Genomic DNA, 7672 nt, shown 5'->3' on the forward strand with positions numbered 1-7672 from the left:
CTCTGTAGCTTTGGAGCCTGTCCTGGAACTCCCTTGGTAGACCAGGCTGGCCTCGAACTCACAGAGATCTGCCTGCCTCTGCCTCCCGAGTGCAGAGTGTGATGTTTTAACAGAGATGGAGTGTTTGTTGGTGTCCTTAGGAAAAGGTGAGGCCAAACTAGATAATTGGGAAACATATACCCAATGATCTGCGTCTTTATTAGAGCAGAAGTTAGAACAAGAGAAAATTCAACTAGACATAGAGGCAGGGATTGTTATGAATGAAGAACACATCAGAGTCAGCCATGGCTTGCCAAGAGTTAGCAAGACAAGGATATTGCCATGGAGTCCAGAATGGGAATGCACCTACCTATTGCCTTTTCAGGATTGTATCTTCTGATCCTATGAGTGAAAATATTTCTCTCTTTTAAGCCACATACACTGTTGCTTCGGCAGCTTTGAGAAACTAATGTTGAAACTGGATCAAATAATCATGATAATAAAAATAATCATTTCTATGAAAGAAGAGATTTTCTGGACTCCAAGCCCAGGTTAATCTGCAAGGCTGGAAACATCTCCAAGAAGCTCTCAGCAATCCTCAGAAAGCTTCTGCCCAGGAAAGAGTGGGAACAGTGCCCTAGAGACTTCATTCTCAGCTTTCAGCACACTGGGTATGAGTTTTCCAAAACTTCTACAAAATGCTTTGAAAGAAAACTATTTGCCCATGTTTTCCTTACAAGGGCAGAAGTCTGTGTTTCCCCAAGCTAATCTCTGTTCCCTAAGATTTTAGTAAGTGAACAACTGTAAAGGAGAGGGTATAGCTTCATATACATCTGGCAGGATTAGTGCCTCTGTTAACCCTCCTTCCAAGAAATTTTTTTTCTGCAATACATAAAGATAAGCAGAGTTCCACAACTGGTAATGTTGCAAAGATTCAGCAAATATACAGTTCTCAGCCCTAAATAGAATATGGATCACATCCGTCCTCTCGATACTTGGAGATCACAGTGGCTATGGATATGGGGGAAGAAAGATTTGATTAACCAGGGTTCTCTAGAGAATCAGAACTGACAGATTGTGTATACACACACATACTATATATATATACACACATATATATGTATATGGAGGAGGGGTATAGTTGAGTGTTTTTTCTCTGTCTCATTGGTCCCCTTGGATCGGTTTCTTTCCCATTTGCAGGGTTCCACAGCGGCTTATGAAATAACACTCTGAGGCTTAAATCAATAACAATAGTTTTGCCAATGGTTCAGGCATATTACTGACTAGCTCTCACAGTTAAATTGACTAAGTTTTATTAATCTGTTTATTGCCCTGGGACTGTGGCTTACCGGTGACGTTCCAGCATGTTACTCCTTCTGCGGCAACATGACATCTCTCTGATTCTGCCTCCCTTCTTTCTGCCTCTGTGTTTAGATTTCCTGCTCTAGCAGTATTTTTCCTTTTTTTGGTCATTGACTGAAACTGCTTTATTTATCAACCAATAAAAGCCATGAATATTTGCAACTGACAGAAGGATGTCCCACATCAGGGTATTAGAGTAGCTTACATGCTATGGTCCATCTAGTAAAACAATGGCTATCTACTAAAGTAAAGTTCAAGGATGCAGTAGTATGCAGTCGTTGTGCAGTCCACAAGGCTAGATGTCTCAACTTGTCTTCAGTATATAACAGAATCCTGAAGAAGTAGGTTTAATGCCAGTGAAGGAATGAGCTTGCCAGTGAGAGCAAGAGCAAGCTGGCACAGAGAAACAAAGCTGTTTTCATCCATGTCCTTTATATAGGCTGGCAGAAGGTATGACGCAGAATAAAGGTAGCTCTTCTCACCTCTGAAGATCCAGATTAAGAGTGGCTCTCTCACTTCAAATGATTTAATTAAGGGGAAAAAACCCAATCAGGTATAACCAACTACTTATGTTGTGGTTAATTCTAGACTTAGTTAAGTTGACAACCAAGCATAGCCATCCCTGAGTATTAAAGCTAGAGGCATAAAATGACTACAAGGAAAGAGTGATTCCCAGACACAGCAGTTGTGACCATAAGTTCAAGACCCACGTGAGCTCACATGAGACAAAGTCCTTACATGGAAATGGAATATGGGCAAGAAGTCCCACTCTTAGCAAGGAGCTATGGGCAGCTGATAGCTGTTGGGAGCTGACAGTCAGTTCTCTTTAAAGACATGGCCCCTGGGTTGTCCATACCCCAGTGGGGGACCAGATACCAAAATATGGACTGTATAACTTAGAAAAGGAGGGTTTTATAAGTTATATATTTTTGTGGGTAGGAAAGGTTAAGTGTATCTGTGTGAGTTAGTGGAGGGATGAAAACGATCAAAATACGCAGTATGAAATTCTCCAAAGAATTCTGAAATAATAAAATATCATGTTCCAGTGCTCTAAAACCTTGGAATACTTTCATGCTAAGTTCTGTTGCAGCTCCTTCTTCCTAGCATGAATGTGAAAAATTCCTACAAAGGAGCTGCCTTTTCTTTGGTTAACCTAGATTATACATGAAGTATATAAAGGAAGAGACAGTAGACTCTGGGTAAACTCTGAGAGAAAGGAAGCCAGCCTTCATGGAGGAAGTCCAAGTTTCCATCCTTGCTTGATCGTACAGCCTGATTCTACGATGTGTTTCAGCTTTCTCCTCCCAAGATGAGAGACAGAGCCTCCCCTGCCAGTGCCACAGGTTTTCAGAGGCTCGGCAGTCCCAGCCATGCAATTGTAAGGCACAAAGATGTCTCCATCCACATACAGCATCGTATATCAGATTTGTTAAAAATCAGCATAAGCAAAGGCTGAACTATGTAGAAGCACATCTAGCAAACCAAATAAAACTCCATAAGTTTAGGAAATGGAATTTATATTTTGATCAACTTAATTGTTCTAATTTTTAGAGGGCAGGTAGGAAAGCCAAGGGGGGTTCTGTTTACAAACTACCTGAACAAAAAGAAAGTTACATTTATTTTTGTAAGAACAGGATGACATTTACAAGTGTCATGCTTATCATATTTATAGATATGTGCTTTCTTTGTGCTATTTAATGCTTTGTTTAGTCTTATGTCTCCCATTCATAGAAAAATGAAGGTATTTTCACTCTGCCTTTATATTCATCCTGTCATATCTCTCTTGGTACTTTGTGTATCATACAGTGTGTGTAACAACACTGCTGGATTACAATAAGAATGATAGCTGTGAGGACTTATTAATGATAGGGTACAGGCAAATCGCTATGTAAATAGCCCATCCTTCAATTTAAAAGCAAAACAGAAATTATACACCTACCAGTTTACATATGCATATATTTTGCACATCTCATAAACACATAAACTACTTCCAATATGGCCTTCCCCTGTAATCAGATTGATGAGTGCCTTAATTGTCATCATAGAACCTTCACCCAGCAACAGATGGAAACAGATGCAGAGATCCACAGTGGAGCACTGGGTTGAGCTCCCAAAGTCCAGTCAAAGAGAGAAGCAATAATATGAGCAAAGGGGTCAAGACCATGATGGGAATACCCACTGAAACAGCTTACCTGAGCTAATGGGAGCTCATTGATTTTGGACTGACAACAGGGCATAGTACTAAACTAGGCCCTCTGAATGTGGGTGACAGTTGTATGACTGGGACATTCTGTGAGGCACCTGGGAGTGGGACCAGAATTTGTACCTACTGATTGAACAGGCTTCTGGAGCCCATTCTCTTTGAAGGGATACCTTGCCCAACCTATGTATAGTGGGGAGGGCCTTGGTCCTGCCTCAAAGCAATGTGCTAGATTTTATTGACTCCCCGTGGGAAGCCTTACCCTGTTTGAGGAGTGGATGAGGAGCAGGGTAGGGGTAGCTGGAGGGAGCAGGAAGAGGTGAGGGATTGAGAACTGGGATTGGTATGTGAAATGAGGAAAGATGTTTTTTAAAAAATAAATTAATGAAAATAAACAGTCTCAATAGCATATACATAGACACAGGGAGAGGTATGGGAGGAGGGATGGAGAGAAACACGGAGAGTTGCTTTAAAAACCTCATCGTTATTCCACAAAAACATATTTTTCATCACATTCTCAACTGAAGTTTAAATTAAAAAGTCTACCTTTTTCAGAAAGAGGCTGATTCATTACAAGTACACTATAATTGAAGCAAAGTTATTATTCCTAATGACTTGCATGGAAGCCAACTGAATTTCAAACAGGTTAAACACAAACACACACACACACACACAACTGAAGCATAGAACACTTTGTCTAATTTGTTGGTAAACACTGTTTTCTATAAATTATGCAGTTCAGAGAGGGGGGGCTGTGGGCTGTATATTATCTGAATGCATCTATGCATCTCTTGAGGGTCTGTGTGTTAGAAACAAAACAGGGTCCTTAGCATGGTAATGTTAGGAAAGAGTGGGTCTATGATGTTAGAGTCTTTAAAAAGGATGAGGTTATTCTTCTGAAGTCTCAGTGGGGCTTGTATTGCTGATAATGTATTGTTGTAAAAGGAGAGTAAAACAAGCCTCTCCCTCCTCTGTGGCTTCATGGATTGCCCTGTGATACTTCCTCTCAGTCGCTCTAGCCCTGTTGCCATTTATACCCATGTGATTCAACCAGTGAGACCCTTACCCAAACCAGTACCGTAACCTTCACACATTCAGCCTCCAAGCGTGTGAACTCAATAAAACTCCTTTCTTTATAAAAAGCTCAGCTTCTGCTATTTATTTATAGTAACATAAAAAGCAATCAAACACACACACACAGAGCACATGGATATTGAAATGTCTAAACAACGTTCGTGAAGCGATCTTACATTCACACGGCACAATCAATCGTCTGCGCGTTTTGCATTTTCCGGTTAATTATTTAATTCTGTGGGTTTAGTTTATTCATTTTAGAGTGACTTTTTAGCTCAAAAATGCACTGACTATTTATTGCAGCTCTGTGCAGATTAAACAGACTTTTTAAAAAGCATCCAGCAGTATCTAGTCTCTCGTGTTGTTTTTCACAATATATGCAAAGAATGACTTATTACTTGTCACTTATAAAAACACACATTTCCTCTAATGTTGGGAATTTCATAAAACTGTCTCTTAAAAAATACTGCATGTCCACATGCAGGCAATGTGTAAAATAGACTTGGGATGTTTTGCCATGGTTTGCAGTATATGTTTTGGTGGTCCATGCCAACATTCCATTCTCTTTACCAAAGACCTCAAAATTGTTAATGCAGAATAGTTTGAAGGCAAAGTTTCATCTGGAGCTGTTTTTCCCTCAGATATTTTTAAAGGAGGAAAGGTCAGAACCTTTTGGTCAGTTGACCCACTGCATCTGATACGTTCACCGGGGAACTCTAAACTGCGTCACTTCGCCGTTTCCACTTATTTCCATTGAGAATAGCAATAGGTTTATTTCTGAACTTACAATCTAAATCAAAGGCAGAAAGAAGAGAGTTGAAGACTAGGAGTTAATGCAGTGTTTGTCGCATAAGAACCAGCTCTTGGTCACCTGGAATGTTCATTAGAAGGACTCTCAAGGAAGGTGGAATGCGACAGTTTATTCCCAGTCACTGTAAGCTGAAACATGAAGCTGATAACCCAGAATGGATACTTAAAGTAGCTTAGCCTCTCTTTGAGGACACGATGAGCGCCATCTCTCCAGACTTGAACCTGCGCCATGCAGACATGATGGACAGAAGTCTGAAAACAGATTTCCACCACTCGCTCCCATTCCAAATGAGATGCTATGTTTCCAAAGAGTCTTCCATGGAAAGAAAATCAAGTTACTGAAAAGGAGAATTTCCATTCATTTATGAAAGGACAATGCATTCTTTCCAAGAGGGTTTCTGAAACTCACTCCTCACCCACATCCATGAACAACAAAAAGAACAATAAAAGAGATTTTAAAACTATTTTTTGAAAGAAAAAATTCACGGAGAATCACTAAATAATGTGAACATTATTGAAAACTAGAATATCAGTTTATAATTCTGGTCTATCAGAATCAATCCAGCTCTTTCACAGACACCTTTAAAGCTCCATGCTTGCGTGTTTCTTTTTTCTTTGTTTTATGCACATGATGCTTAAAGTGAGCATTTATGTTTTAGTTCCTGGAGAAGACTTGATTTTCCTACCCAGATAGAGTGAGTGTTCTGTGGTCTTAACATCACAAAAGACTGTTGCACAGCCCTGTCTAAGAACACAGGACTCTCCCCAAGATGTAGATTAAAATCTCCCCACTTCTGCCATCTAGTCTTTTCGATCATTTACAGCTGTGAATAGGAGGTGACCATCAAAGTACGCATCAGGAAGTCTTCAGTTCGAGAGGCTCTTATCATTCTCCAATGACCTCTTTGCTGTCAACGCCTTCATTTCTGTACCTATATGACTTCCTCCAGATATTTTCACTGTGTCTCTTATGTGTTGCCTATCTAAGAAGCTAGTTGGCACACAGAGTCCCTAGAGTTTCAGTTTCTAACTGAGGCATCATCCTAGAGCTAGGCACTCTTAAAATCTCAAGTACCACCTTGAGTTAAAGGAGACAAGTCAGGTTCACAATGTGGAGGTCATCCCTCTCTGGGACAGATAATATCTTGTGACTTTAGCAAGTGGCCTCTACTCTCTTTGTTTCAATTCTTTCTCATGGTAAATTTGAGGGTATCTGTCTCATAATGTCCAAGTTAGAAATGGCACAACAACACACATAAAGTAATGGAAGAAGTGCTTGGGCAATGATGGCTTTATATACCTTCACCATTGCAGTTAGTGTCTTCTCCATATACAAGGAGAGGAGAGAGAGAGAGAGAGAGAGAGAGAGACTGATGATGACTTACTCAACGCTATTACCAGAGTGTTAGCCAAAGTGTTGAAAGTATTTGGTCAGTGGTTATAAGCAAAATACTGGATAGAAGTTTATTATTATTCAGAGATAATAGACTTTTCTGCTTTGGTAATCAAAGACACTAAATAAATGGAATTCATTTCCTATATACTTTGAAAAAATTGATACTCGTTACCCAGACAGAGTGTGATTTCATCTTTTTTAAAAATTTTGAAAAGATTTGTTTAATGTATACAGTGTTCTGCCTGCATATGCCTGCAGTCCAGAAAAGGGTACCAGATCTCATTACAGATGGCTGTGAGTCACCATGTGGTTGCTGGGAATTGAACTCAGCACCTCTGGAAGAGAAGCCAGTGTTCTTATCCTCTGAGCTATCATTCCAGTCTATGTGATATAGTCTTAAACCATTAGAAGAAATTATTTAAAGAAAAACAGTAAACTAGCTACTTTTTCATTACCTATAAATGTTTTTAAATTAATGGAAAAAAGTCCTTATAGTAGAAATAATATGTACAGTACTTAGCAATAAATTTAACAAATATTAAGTTAACAAATTTAAAAATCAAGTTTACGAAGAAACAAAGTAGAAAAGCTAATGAAATGGAGTGTTCCAGTTCTTGAGTGGAAATAATAACATCGTCAAGGTACTAGTATGTTATAACCTCACTCCACTTAAACATAAAAGCTATTACTTAACGCAACATCTTCACCATGGTATTTCCAAATGATAAAGTATTTTCAAAATTTATGTAAGGACCATATGTAACATACCACAGAGAGATGATTTTAATTTGTTTTATACTGTTAATATATTGTATGTAATTGGACCCCTAAAGGGTATTTCTGCTCATGGA

This window comes from Microtus ochrogaster, chromosome 7 (assembly GCF_000317375.1).
Source record: "Microtus ochrogaster isolate Prairie Vole_2 chromosome 7, MicOch1.0, whole genome shotgun sequence".
NCBI classification, from domain to species: Eukaryota; Metazoa; Chordata; class Mammalia; order Rodentia; family Cricetidae; genus Microtus; species Microtus ochrogaster.